Raw genomic sequence first — 14,456 nt, forward strand, 5'->3', positions numbered from 1 at the left:
AATCACGTGATCTTCAGTGACGAGTCTAGATTTCTGGTCTATCGTCAATATGGCCGCGTCCGAGTGCGCAGGCAAGTGCATGAAGCCTACAACGAAGATTGTATAGTGCCAAGAGTCCAAGCTGGAGGTGGTGGGGTGACCGTTTGGTCTGCTTTTCATGCAGGGGGCAAAACTGACTGACCAAAACTGACCTGGAATGGAAACCTGAACCAGTTCAAGCACAGGGCCATTCTGGAAGAAACATTGCTTCCATTTGTTCGTGCAGTCTTTCGAGGAAACTTTGTCTTCCAAGATGACAATGCATGGCCTCATCGTGCTCGCATGATCCAACACTTTCTTGCTGACCGTGGTGTAGAGCATATGGAGTGGCCTGCCATGTCCCCGGATATGAATCCGAAAGAGACCTTGTGGGCAGAATTAACGCGTCAAATCGACAATTTGGACCAGCAGCCTGCCTCTGTGCATGAATTGCAGCAGGCTATTGTCACTGTATGGCAAGCGATTCCTGTCCAAACCTTGGCAAATCTCATGAACAGCATGCCTCAACGTGTACGTGCTCTCCTGAATGCTCGTGGAGGTTACACGAAGTACTGAACTGTAATTTTACTGTCCGTAATCCCAGTCGTAATTTAGCTTTTGTTTTTGTTAAAAAAAAATTTGGCTAATGTGCAAAAGAAAGAGATACTTCTGGAAAACGCACAGAAGTTTAACACAGTACTGTCCGTGAATTGAGTTCGATATCAGTTTACATCACTTTCAAGGATCAATTTATTTGCTTCGAAATGTCAAATGTGGTTTTTCTTTCTTTTAAAGGTCACATTAACAAAATCTAGAATAATTTCAACATAATTCCAATGAACTTTTGGTTCTAAGTCATCTTGAAAAGTAAGTTCACCCCCCAAAAAAAAAAAATTCTATATTAAATGCCAAGTCTGTAGGCCTATATATATAATATATATATATATTGTTACAGATCGCGGTTTAGATGTTATGATGACCGAGCGGTGGTGTATTTAACCGCGACCTAACAGGATCCCTGACTCACCCGATTCACCCAGGACTTTGGCCGGATCGCACCGCAGCTGCTCAATGAGGGGAAAAGACGAAAACGACGCAATGTAAAGAGGAAAACGAAGGCCAAGAAAGGTTTGGAAATACGACTGAATTTATTGACTATTTACACACAAGCAAAAAGAAAGCAGTCACGTTTATTTACAAGCACATAAGACGCAGGTGACACAGGGAAAATGATTAGCTTACCTACAGTCTTAATTAACCCAGGACAGAACAAACAAAAGACACTGACTCACGCGGGGAATTGCAGGAATGGCAGGATGTGGATGGCTGGAGGTGAACGCTGGGTGGAGCCAACGCGGAGCTTGGCGGAGCTTTGGTGGGGGTGAACGCTTGGTGGAGCCAACGCGGAGCTTGATGGAGCTTTGGTGGAGGTGAACGCTTGGTGGAGCCAACGCGGAGCTTGGTGGAGCCTTGGTGGAGGTGAACGCTTGGTGGAGCCAACGCGGAGCTTGGGGGATTGGTGTGACGGGTTCTCTCTCCTTCCTTAGTCCCACCCAGTCCAACAACTTCCTCTCTTGCTTAGTCCCACCCAGTTCAACAACTTCCTCTCTTGCTTCAGGACTCTTTCTCTCTCTTTCTTGGTCCCTCACTATTTACCACCGACTCCTCACCGCAACCAACGCAACCACTTGACCACCACCTCTACTGACTGACTCTTCACCACTCTGCACTTGACGACCGACTCCCAACCAACTCAGACCAACTCAAAGTGCATCTCTCTTGGACACGCCCTGCCTTGGGTTATATAGGCCCCCGCCCCTCAACCTTTGCGAACCTCCCCGATCGCTCTTCCTCCGCCCTCTCTAGCCAAACCCCTGGCTCATGGTTGGTCGAGTGGGGCTGGCTCACTCCTCCCCTCTATGACGAGGTGGAGACACGCCTTTCTTCCCCAACCCTGCCTCGTGGCCAATGGTGGTTGAAGAAAACCGCCCAAAATGCGGAAGGCAATTGGAAGGGAGGTTTTGGGAATGGGAATGGAAGTTTTGGGAGTGGGAATGAAAGTTTTGGGAGTGGGAATGAAAGTTTTGGGAGTGGGAATGAAGGGAATCTATCTCTTTCACTGGTGCAATGGAGTATTTCTATTAATGGGAGACACAGCCTTATCCTAAAACACAGAATAAGATATAACTATCGAACATGGATATTCTATGATTGGCTGACGTGTATGCTTGTGGACTAATTATGGAACGCCCTTTTGATCTTTACACAGCTCCGGAGGCAGGAGGCACAGAATAACAATAACAACAATAATAATAATTCACACCAATTTACCACAATACAACACAATCAAAAAAATATACAGTCCTCATATCCGCAACACTGCACCCTCCTCCTCTTAGGCACGTCCCGGGCCTACAACTTTTACTTTTAGTGTGACACGTAGGTGTAGTTCCCTCTACTTTTAACCTGACCCTGAGTGCGACATAAATAAAAGTGTCCCGCTGCTCCATTGCACCCTGCCTAACAGACTTACGCCCACAGTTAACCGAATTGCGGAATGGTCTTCAAACTATACACTGACGGTGGGAAGCATTATTTACAATGACGCTATTTTTATTTACAAAACTAACCCAGGACCTGTAATTGTTCTTTCTGGGGGGGAGACAGTCTGCTCTGCATCGACGCACCATTAAAGCACCCAAAAAAGCACCAATACAAGCACCCTCAAGCACCAATCGGTGCAGTCACCATAGTTCATCAGTGTTCCATAAAAATAAAATCAACAACCCCTAACCCTGCAGGTGATCTCTTGCTCTTCGGCTCCCTCTGCTGGTTATTATATTTGGTCTTCCAGATGTTGTCATTCTTTTGCTTTGCTTACTGGCGGCCTATTTGCAATAAAGTGTGCCCAATGTGTCCTTTTTATTTCCGTTTATTTATGGCCCACAGGGCCGACTACGTGTGGTTCACCTGTGGGGCATCGGTGCCCTGTGGCCAAGGTCCGCCAGCAAGATTTCGGGCCCTCATGGCCGGTTCCAGCAGAGGGGCCATGCCCCAACCCATGGGGTCCATAAGTGGTGCTCGGCCACAGGCATGTGGTCCATAATGTGGTGCATCGATGCAGACAGCTGGTTCTGGGAATGTCGGGCGCACAATGGTCGACCCACGCACGCTCCCCTCGGCACCCAGTGGTGCACAGGTCATGTGGGAGACAAAAGGGGAAAGACAATTGAGCGAGGGGTAAGGTCACAAGGGTACACATCAATAAGGCAATGCAAGGCGAAATGCGTACGGAGGGCGAAGTGAGAAAGCTCGTCCCTACCGTACGTCACCCCCCTGTCACCTACCCTACCCTTGCCCTTACCCCATATGTACAAAAATCTACACATTTACAAATTCGTCACTACTGTCACGTCTTCCCCATATTTCCCCTATACCAAATTCGTCTCCACAATCCCTCTACTTCAAAATTTGCCATCACCAAATTCATCATCAATCCTCATAAGGAGGCAGAGATGGAACATCAAAGCACAATGTCACACCCACGTCATGATGCGTCTCACAATCCAAACATTTGCACAGTAAAAAATAATCAAAACATGGCATGGTGTGGAGTACCTGTCACCTCAGGTGAGTGGATGCAGATGGTGCGAGGAGATCCTTCATCCTAACTACTTTCTAAATGACATTAACACACTTTACACTACCCGGGGTCTTTCCCTGCCAATCCATTGGCCAACTTACACTATGGGTTCTAAAAACCAATTCCCATCGACCAAACTGTGGTGCTTCTCAATTTGGGGTCTCACTCCCCCGATTCCTCTCCCGGTGCCTCGCACAATTTCTGGGCTGCGACGTGTAGCTCTCCCAGCAGGTCTACCCACCTGCACACCTCCACCACTGCAGTTGCCTCCGAGCTTACCTGCTCCTTACCCTAACCTATCTACCTGGGGAAGGCCCTCTGGCACTCTCCCCACTCGGTGCCCTCTCTGGCACTGGGCTACCCGGGTCCGTCCTCCGGATCCTCGGGCCCCATCCACAACTCTACCGGCTCCCAGAGCCCACCTGCGGCCTCACCTGGCCGACATCCTCACAGTGGTGGAGTGCCCAAACCAACTACACACACTAACAGGCTACACGCCCAGCCATTTCCACAACACTACTGCACCCATTCAAAGACCATTCTTTCACCCGCACCACAGATGCCAATATCCAACCACAATTTACCTGTACCCTCTACCTAACACTTAAACTACCCTCCCCGGGTATTCGTGATGGGGGTCCACTCTTCCCCCATTCACACCTCCGCACCATCCACTCCACTCCACAATTTCCACCATACTCACTCCACGACCATCCATTCCAATACTCCATACCATTTATTCCATACACCTGTCCTCCATTCACCTGTCGTTGCACACCTGTGCAATCTCACCTGGTGCCACCTGCACCCTCCTCCTTTTCCTGGACCAGTTGGTCAACACAACACACAATCACCACTACTCCCTCATACACTGCTCCATTCACCTGTTCAGTTGCACACCTGTGCAATCACACCTGTTCAATTCTCACCTGTTCAATCTTCACACACACGGCATCATCTCAGCTAACTACTCCCTTCTGAAACTTGCGCTTCCCAGTCGTCCCTTTAAACTATTGCGCTCCCACGTCATTATCATCCACACTAAACTACCTGCGTCCCCACTACAGGTATCAGTCACTATCTAACCTTAACGTTACCTATTGTCATCTTCTAGGGCCCTACACACAATATCCTAACCCACCCGGGCTAGTTTTCACTGCCATACACCCCATAATCTATAACGCATTTGCCCCACACGTGAGGGATGACAGAGTTGCCATCCCACCACATCGGGGCATCTCTCACTACCATCCCCCCAGTCCTCTGACGCTACGAGTCGCAAGAGGTACTGGGTCCTGCCTCGGCATCTAGAGCCGAGGCGATCCATGAGGGCGCCTGCTCGCCGGCATAAGGTCTTATCCGGTCGGCATGGACGATCCGAGGGGGGGGTCCGTGGCCCCATTTTGATCTTAATGACCACGTCACAGATTTGCGACAGGACGACTCCTGGGCCTTGCCAGGGGGAGGTGAGTTTTGGGCACCTTCCCTTCCGCCTCCGGGGATTAAAGAACCAAATCTTCATCCCCGGAGCGTATTGACTCCCCTGGCTCCGGTCGTCGTACCTGCGCTTCATCTTGGCCCCCGCCAGATGGAGCTGGCGGCGGGCGAAGGCATAGACCCGCTCCATGCCTTCCTCCAGGTGACGTGCGTAACCCTCCCTCGGCGGTGTATCCGTGGTGTCTGGCACGGGACCGCATAGCAAGTCGGCGGGAGCCCGTAACTCCCGCCCATACATAAGCAACGCTGGACTGCATGCGGTGGCCCCGTGCTGGCTAGTTCGGTAGGCCATCAACAGGTACGGGAGATGTTCGTCCCAGTCATCCTGACGGGTGGTGGTGAACAATGCCAGTTGTTGTATCAATGTTCTGTTGAACCGTTCCACCATCCCGTCAGATTGTGGCCGCAAGGGCGTGGTTCTTGTTTTCCGAATTGACAGGAGTCTGCACACATCTTTTAGTAATTGGCTCTCAAAATTTCGTCCCTGATCGGTGTGCAGCTCCTGTGGAATCCCGTGCCGACATACAAATCCTTCTACGAAGGCCTGTGCTACCACCCCTGCTTCTTGGTTGGGGAGGGCATAGGCCTCCGGCCACTTGGTGAAATAGTCCATTACAACGAGGATATACTTATTACCTTGGCGGGTGCGGGGCAGCGGTCCTAGAATATCCATAGCCACCCGCTCAAGGGGGGCCCCCACCTGATGTAATTGAAGGGGGGCCCTCATCCTCCGTGCTGGTCCCTTTTTGGCAGAACAGGCGTCGCATCTCCGACACCAGTCCTGTATGTCGCGCCCCATATTCACCCAATAGAACCTCCGGCGGACCCGAGATATTGTCTTTGTCCTGCCCAAATGGCCGCCGGAGCGGGTACCATGCACCTGTTGCAATATGACATTCTTGAATTTGTCAGGGACTATCACCAGCCAGGAAGTTCTATCAGAGGGAACCTCCACCCACTTGCGATACAAGATGTTGCCTTTCAATTCCAGGGTCTGCCACTGAGCCCAATACGCCTTTGTTTGCGCCCCGAGGGGGGTGACCTCTTCCCCCTTTGGTCTTTGCCCCAATTTGACCCAATTGAACACTGGCCCCAGGACAGGATCCTCCTGCTGGGCCGTGCTCCATGCCAAATCTCCAAATTCCTCGTCCGCGGTTAGTGGCAAAATTGGCCCTCTCACCCGGGTTGCCCGGACGACGAGAATCGGGGCAGAATCGCCCAATTGCTCCCTCTCCTCGTGTGTCGCACAAAATTTACAGTTTTCCCCCAGACAAGGACGCCGAGAGAGTGCGTCCGCATTACCATGGGCCTTCCCGGCCCTATGGGCCACATCAAAATCGTACTGCTGCAACTTTTCCAACCACCTTGCAATTTGGCCCTCCGGTTCCTTGAACCGAAGGAGCCATTGCAAGGAGGAATGGTCAGTTCTAACCAAAAATTTCCGCCCGTACAGGTACGGGTGGAAATGGTTCATGGCAGCCAGCATGGCCAATAACTCTTTGCGAGTGACGCAATAATTTCGCTCGGGCCTACTTAAGGCCCGACTATAGTAACCAATCACTCTCTCCACGCCCTCCTGTGTCTGAGACAAAACTGCGCCCAATCCTTCCTGGCTCGCATCCGTCTCCAGGGTAAATGCCCCGTCACTAGTGGGGTAAGCTAGAAGGGGTGCGGATGTTAGACACCCCTTCAATTTTTGGAAGGCCTCGTGGCACTCCCGTGTCCAATTAAATCGCGTCCCCTTCTCCGTAAGCCGGTGGAGGGGACGGGCCAACTCCGCAAATTTCGCCACAAAGCGCCGGTAGTAGGAGCAGAGTCCCAAAAATCCCCGCACCTCCTTGATGGTACGTGGTGCGGGCCACTCCTCTACCGCTTTAATTTTGTCTGGGTCCGTTTTTACCCCCTCGCGGCCGATCACGTGACCTAGATAGGCCACCTCTCTTGCAAACAAAGTGCACTTACTCGGGTTCAGCTTCAACCCTGCCTGTCTGAGGCACCCGAACACCTGGTCCAAATTAGCTACTGCCTGGGGGAACGTTTTGGCATGTACTAGGACGTCATCCAGGTACACCAGGCATGATTGCCATGGCATGCCGCCTAGTACATGCTCCATCAATCTTTCAAAGGTGGCGGGGGCGTTACACAAACCAAACGGCATCACAGTAAACTGATACAGTCCCTTACCTGTGGAAAATGCCGTTTTCTCCTTCCCTGCCCTATCCATTTCCACCTGCCAATACCCACTCTTGAGGTCCAAAGTCGAGAACCAATGTGAGCCCGCAACGGCATCGAGGGTGTCATCAATTCTTGGCAGGGGATATGAGTCCTTGAGTGTCACGTTGTTTAGCTGGCGATAGTCCACGCAGAACCGCGTGGTCCCATCCTTCTTTTTGACCAGCACAACAGGTGACATCCAAGGACTTCCCGAGGGCTCGATCACACCTGCGTCGAGCATTTTTTCAACCTGCTCGTCAGCTTCCGCCCTCTTGCTCCAAGGGAGCCGTCGGGCGGCCTGACGAATAAGCCGGGCCTCACCGGTGTGGATCTGATGTTTCACCAGGCCCGTACGTCCAATATCCTCGGTGGACAAGGAGAAGAGGTCCAAATGGGACCCAACCAGTTTGTGTAAGGCCTCCCTCTGGGTACCTCCCAACTCTACACTACTACGATTTACCATCTCGCAAATGGGATCGGGCCAATTCCTAGAACTTATTGAAGGCTCCCCCTGGGGCCGGCTCGGCTGGACGTTCTCGCCCCTCACTGACGCGACTTCTCTAACTGGGGTGCAGCCAGCTACCTTCGTGCCCCTCACTATAGTGCGTGGTTCTGTGCTAATATTAATTACTCGGACGGCCACCACCGGCCCGTCCGTTTTTACAAGGGTACGGCCCACGATTAAACCAGGTATGGATAGCGCTGCCACCGGTTCGACCAGGCCGCAGGATTCCTGCCATGTCGGGCGAGCTGACCATCGGGCCGGCACGATGGCCTCGGCCCCTGGAGGGATGGTCACGGCCTCAGGAGCCTCCAGCTCCACCCTCTCGGCCGTGCTCACCCCCTCCAATGGTAGCTCCTCCACTCCCCATCGCAGGATCCCCCGACTCAAGTCGATTTTACAACCGCTGGCAGTCAACAAATCCAACCCTATTAAGCATGGGTCGCACACCTCCGCCACCCAAACCTCTATCTCTTCCTTTACCGATCCCAACTTGAGGGTCACAAAACCACGCCCTATGATCGGAGCCGTTGCCCCGGTAGCCAACTGCAAACTATGATTTTCCAGACGCTGGATTTTACCCCAGCCGTCTGCACTCGAATTAAGGACCACGGGGCTGATGATCGTGGCGCTGGCTCCCGTGTCCACCACGGCGTCTACCCCCACGCCGGCAATTTTGCACCGAATTGTCAAACTACCCGTCCCAATTCGGCCACAATGAATGACCTGTCGCGTCAACGAGGGCTTCTCCCCATCCCCTACTGCCGAACACCGCCCTGCATGCCCGGCACGTTTTAGTTTCCCGGGCCCTGGCGGGGGGGGTGTCTGAGGTCGGCTAGGCCGATCTATACGGGGCGGAGTTGAGGGCATCGGTTGGCGGGAAACGTCCCGGCGCGGAGCTCGACACTCCCATGCACGGTGACCCATCCGAGCACAATTATAGCACCTCACCTGGTAAGGTGCTTGCCTCCGGTATTCCAGATTCCCCCCCCCTGCATGTCCGAATTGGAGTACTCTGTCGGGGATTACCGGGTGCCACCGCTGGGGCCGCCTGCCATGGTCCAGGTCCCGCCAGGCGCCGATCCACTAACCTCTGGACCATGCTCTCCAGGTCAGGGCCCCCGTCGGGGGCGGGCCCCCTTGGGGGGCCGCCCCCCATCACGGGCCCCATCTGACGCACCGCCACTGCGTGGCGCTCGCCTCCCCGGGCCAGGGGCCTCGCTGCTTCCCAACGGGCTGCAGCGTCGGCCGCCTGACTCATGGTTTGCGGGCGCCACATGGCGAGCTGTTGCCGGAGCTCCAGATCCGGAAGGGCCTGAATAAAGTGATCCAGCGCCAGGCTTTCCTGGGAACTCGCTGCCATGTCCGCGTGTGCAATCCCGACCGCGCGGCGAATATCGTGAGCAAGTTCCCCGATGGTCTCCTGGGGCTTGCGTTTTCGCTGCGCAAGTTGGGCTTTAACAAGCTCGCTTTGCTGTTCAATGCCGAACCGATTAATTAATGCCGCACGGAGAGCTGGCAGGGTGAGAGCACCCGGTGGTAAAGCCGTCAGCACCTCCGCCGCCGCACCGCGCAGTGCCCCCACCAGGTGTACTCCACCTTCGTCCGGATTCCAACCGTTGCCTTTACACACATACTCAAACTGCGCCAGGTACGCCCTCAAATCACTCTTGCCGTCATACGGCGCGAGTGGGACCTTGTGGGCGCCCGAAGGTCGGACCCCGCGCGTCACTCCTTGCGGGATCAACGCGGGACCAACCCGTTCGGGCTCCCACAGTACGTTATTCCCGGGGGGCTCCCGCGCGTCCCCCGTCCCTCCAAACACTACCCCTCCTGGTGTCGATGCCTGGGTCGCCCCTCCGCAACCCGCTACCCACGCCATACCCCCACATCCTTGCTCACCAGCACCCCCCTCACTCCCCATAGCCAAACCTCCTTGCACACCTCCCCTGTCCATCCACTCCGGACCAGTCATACATCTTACCATTGGTCCCTCACGAACACCCGGGTCTACACCACCCCCCAAGCCGACTGAATCTCCCCTCACATCATATACATTGCCACTCACCTCCGTGCTTCGTCGTCGCACCTCCTCTGCCACCTGCAAACTTTTTATTTGGTTAGTGAGCACCTCATCATGATTTGAACACAGACCTTGTACATATTCCATGACTTCCTCCTTTATCTCCCTCTTAGTTTCCCTCCGTCTCTTCTTAATTTCACTCACCCCCTCTTCCACCTCCTCTAATTTTTCCTTTACCTCCTTCATCTCCCGGTGCGCCCCCTCTATCTCTTCCTCTAACGCCACCTTAACAGTTTCGATGTGCGTCCTCACCTCTCGGTCCTTCGTCTCCATCACTTCTGTCACCTCCTCCAACTTCTTCGTCAACCCCTCATGTACCATCTGACATTCCTTTTGTGCTGCTATTAATTCGTTTTTAATGTCCTTTTGTGTCGCTTTCAAACCCCCGATGATTGCAGTGTTCTTTTCCACTTGGTCCGCTAGTTCCCTTTGTCCGACTGTCAGCTGTTCTACTCCCTTCGTCAGATCTTCTATTCCCCCTTGTAACTTAGCCGTATTATTTCTCACCTCTTTCTCCATACGCTTCTCACCTCGCTTTACCTCCTCGCGTAGCCCCGAAACCTCCTCACCCACACCTCGTTGTATCTCCTCTTTCATCTCCCCCATCTCTTTTGTAGATGCCACCCTCATCTGTCCCAATTCATCCCTCTGAGCATCCAGTTTACTTTCTAACCCGATTTGCACCTCCTCTATCTGGTTTCCCATTCGTTTGATTTCCCTGGCAGATTGTTCCCCTATTTCCCGCAATTTGTCCTCCATCCTATTTTCTAGCCCCATTAACCCATTTTTCATCCCCTCTATCTGATTCTCCTGGGCAGCCATTCTATTTTCCACCTCCGTTAACCCATGTCTCACCTCTTTTATCCCGTTGTCTAACCCCTCAAAATTATTGTCTAACTTCCCAAATTTCTTGTCTAACTCCTCAAAATTATTGTCTAACTTCCCAAATTTCTTGTCTAATCCCTCAAAATTATTGTCTAACTTCCCAAATTTCTTGTCTAATCCCTCACCGGTACCCCTCGCTTCGTCCCTCATTGCCCCCATTTGGCCCCCCATACTATCCATTTTTGCATTCAGTTGGGTCAAGAATAATCTGAGGTCAAACCCGGTTTGCCCAGCGTCCCCAGCCGCCACCGCGGGCTCGCCCTCCGCGGCGCCGCTATTTTGGGACTCTTCAACCACGTGCGCGAGCGCGCCATTTTGTGCGTCTGATACTCCCTCAACCGCCTCCTCATTGCTCCCCTCCATTTGATCCTGGGTTACTCCTAACCCCTCTATCTCTCCCAGCGGCATCCCGTCGCCTTGACCAGCCATGGCGCGATTTCAAAATTCGGGTTTTGCTTTAAACAAAACAAATTTCGGCAGCTCGTAATTTTGACCAATTTTTTTTTTTTTCTATTCGTTTTAAAAATTTGGTTCGGGCCTCGAATCCCACTCCCAGACACCAATTGTTACAGATCGCGGTTTAGATGTTATGATGACCGAGCGGTGGTGTATTTAACCGCGACCTAACAGGATCCCTGACTCACCCGATTCACCCAGGACTTTGGCCGGATCGCACCGCAGCTGCTCAATGAGGGGAAAAGACGAAAACGACGCAATGTAAAGAGGAAAACGAAGGCCAAGAAAGGTTTGGAAATACGACTGAATTTATTGACTATTTACACACAAGCAAAAAGAAAGCAGTCACGTTTATTTACAAGCACATAAGACGCAGGTGACACAGGGAAAATGATTAGCTTACCTACAGTCTTAATTAACCCAGGACAGAACAAACAAAAGACACTGACTCACGCGGGGAATTGCAGGAATGGCAGGATGTGGATGGCTGGAGGTGAACGCTGGGTGGAGCCAACGCGGAGCTTGGTGGAGCTTTGGTGGAGGTGAACGCTTGGTGGAGCCAACGCGGAGCTTGGTGGAGCCTTGGTGGAGGTGAACGCTTGGTGGAGCCAACGCGGAGCTTGGGGGATTGGTGTGACGGGTTCTCTCTCCTTCCTTAGTCCCACCCAGTCCAACAACTTCCTCTCTTGCTTAGTCCCACCCAGTTCAACAACTTCCTCTCTTGCTTCAGGACTCTTTCTCTCTCTTTCTTGGTCCCTCACTCTTTACCACCGACTCCTCACCGCAACCAACGCAACCACTTGACCACCACCTCTACTGACTGACTCTTCACCACTCTGCACTTGACGACCGACTCCCAACCAACTCAGACCAACTCAAAGTGCATCTCTCTTGGACACGCCCTGCCTTGGGTTATATAGGCCCCCGCCCCTCAACCTTTGCGAACCTCCCCGATCGCTCTTCCTCCGCCCTCTCTAGCCAAACACCTGGCTCATGGTTGGTCGAGTGGGGCTGGCTCACTCCTCCCCTCTATGACGAGGTGGAGACACGCCTTTCTTCCCCAACCCTGCCTCGTGGCCAATGGTGGTTGAAGAAAACCGCCCAAAATGCGGAAGGCAATTGGAAGGGAGGTTTTGGGAATGGGAATGGAAGTTTTGGGAGTGGGAATGAAAGTTTTGGGAGTGGGAATGAAAGTATTGGGAGTGGGAATGAAGGGAATCTATCTCTTTCACTGGTGCAATGGAGTATTTCTATTAATGGGAGACACAGCCTTATCCTAAAACACAGAATAAGATATAACTATCGAACATGGATATTCTATGATTGGCTGACGTGTATGCTTGTGGACTAATTATGGAACGCCCTTTTGATCTTTACACAGCTCCGGAGGCAGGAGGCACAGAATAACAATAACAACAATAATAATAATTCACACCAATTTACCACAATACAACACAATCAAAAAAATATACAGTCCTCATATCCGCAACAATATAGATATATATATATATATATATATATATATATATATATATATATATATATATATATATATATATATATATATATATATATATATATATATATATATATATATATATACAGACTTGGCATTTAATATGGAATATTTTTTTTTTCTTGACTTGGGTTTACTTTCTTAACTCAGTATATCTATCTGGTGAGTTTCTTTTACACTTTGGTGATTTATTTGTTGAAAGAACCATGTCACTGATTGTCTGTCGCAGCAAGAAGTCAACAACAGGATTATATCACAGGTGGCGTGGCAAAATGTACGGACAGGTGCATTTGATGATTGGCTTCACAGTCGGGTATACAAGGGTTGTTGCATTCTGTATTAGTGGAAAACAACTGCTGCACGTCTCCAAAAGTTATTGCCGCTTCCTCTGGAGATGGTCTGTCAACTCGACAATGCTGTTTGTCATGGAGTGGTGGCTTTACGAAATTACGGCATGAAACAGCGTGCTATTGCTCGGCAGTATGGCATCACTCAAGGTCAGGTGTCAAAGATCCTGAAACGAAATGCTCAGAGGGGTGTCCCTACTCCAATACCGAGGCCAGGACGTCCCCGCAGAATCACAAGGAGGGATGATCGCCAGCTGCACCGGTTAGTCCGCAATGGCCGTACCAAGTCAGCTAATCGGCTTAGGGCTGAGTGGCAGCAACTGACAAATGTACCTGTATCCAGAAGGCTAGTCAACCAACGACTGGTTCAAGCAGGCTATCGTGCCAGGCGTCCCCTGAGAAAGCCACGCCTGACCAGACAACACCGCCAGCGCCGATTGCAGTGGGCCAGAGAGCACCGTCAATGGCAGCCAGGACACTGGAATCACATGATCTTCAGTGACGAGGTTAGATTTCTGGTCTATCGTCAAGATGGCCGCGTCCGAGTGCGCAGACAAGTGCATGAAGCCTACAACAAAGATTGTATAGTGCCAAGAGTCCAAGCTGGAGGTGGTGGGGTGACCGTTTGGGCTGCTTTTCATGCAGGGGGCAAAACTGACCTGGTTGTTCTGAATGGAAACCTGAACCATTTCAAGTACAGGGCCATTCTGGAAGAAACATTGCTTCCATTTGCTCGTGCAGCCTTTCGAGGAAACTTTGTCTTCCAAGATGACAATGCATGGCCTCATCGTGCTCGCATGATCCAACACTTTCTTGCTGACCGTGGTGTAGAGCACATGAGTGGCCTGCCATGTCCCTGGATATGAATCCGATAGAGAACTTGTGGGCAGAATTAACGCGTCAAATCGACCACTTGGACCAGCAGCCGACCTCTGTGCGTGAATTGCAGCAGGCTATTGTCACTGCATGGCAAGCGATTCCTGTCCAAACCTTGGCAAATCTCGTGAACAGCATGCCTCAACGTGTACGTGCTCTGCTGAATGCTCGTGGGGGTTACACGAAGTACTGAACTGTAATTTTACTGTCCGTAATCCCAGTCTGAATTTAACTTTTGTTTTTGTTAAAAAAATTTTTGGCTAATGTGCAAAATAAAGACATACTTCTGGAAAACGTACAGAAGTTTAACACAGTACTGTCCATGAATTGAGTTCGATATCAGTTTACATCACTTTCAAGGATCAATTTATTTGTTTCGAAATGTCAAATGTGTTTTTTGTTTCTTTTAAAGGTCACAT

The sequence above is a fragment of the Myxine glutinosa genome, chromosome 8 (genome assembly GCF_964187855.1).
Source record: "Myxine glutinosa chromosome 8, kmMyxGlut1.1, whole genome shotgun sequence".
In the NCBI taxonomy this organism is placed as follows: domain Eukaryota; kingdom Metazoa; phylum Chordata; class Myxini; order Myxiniformes; family Myxinidae; genus Myxine; species Myxine glutinosa.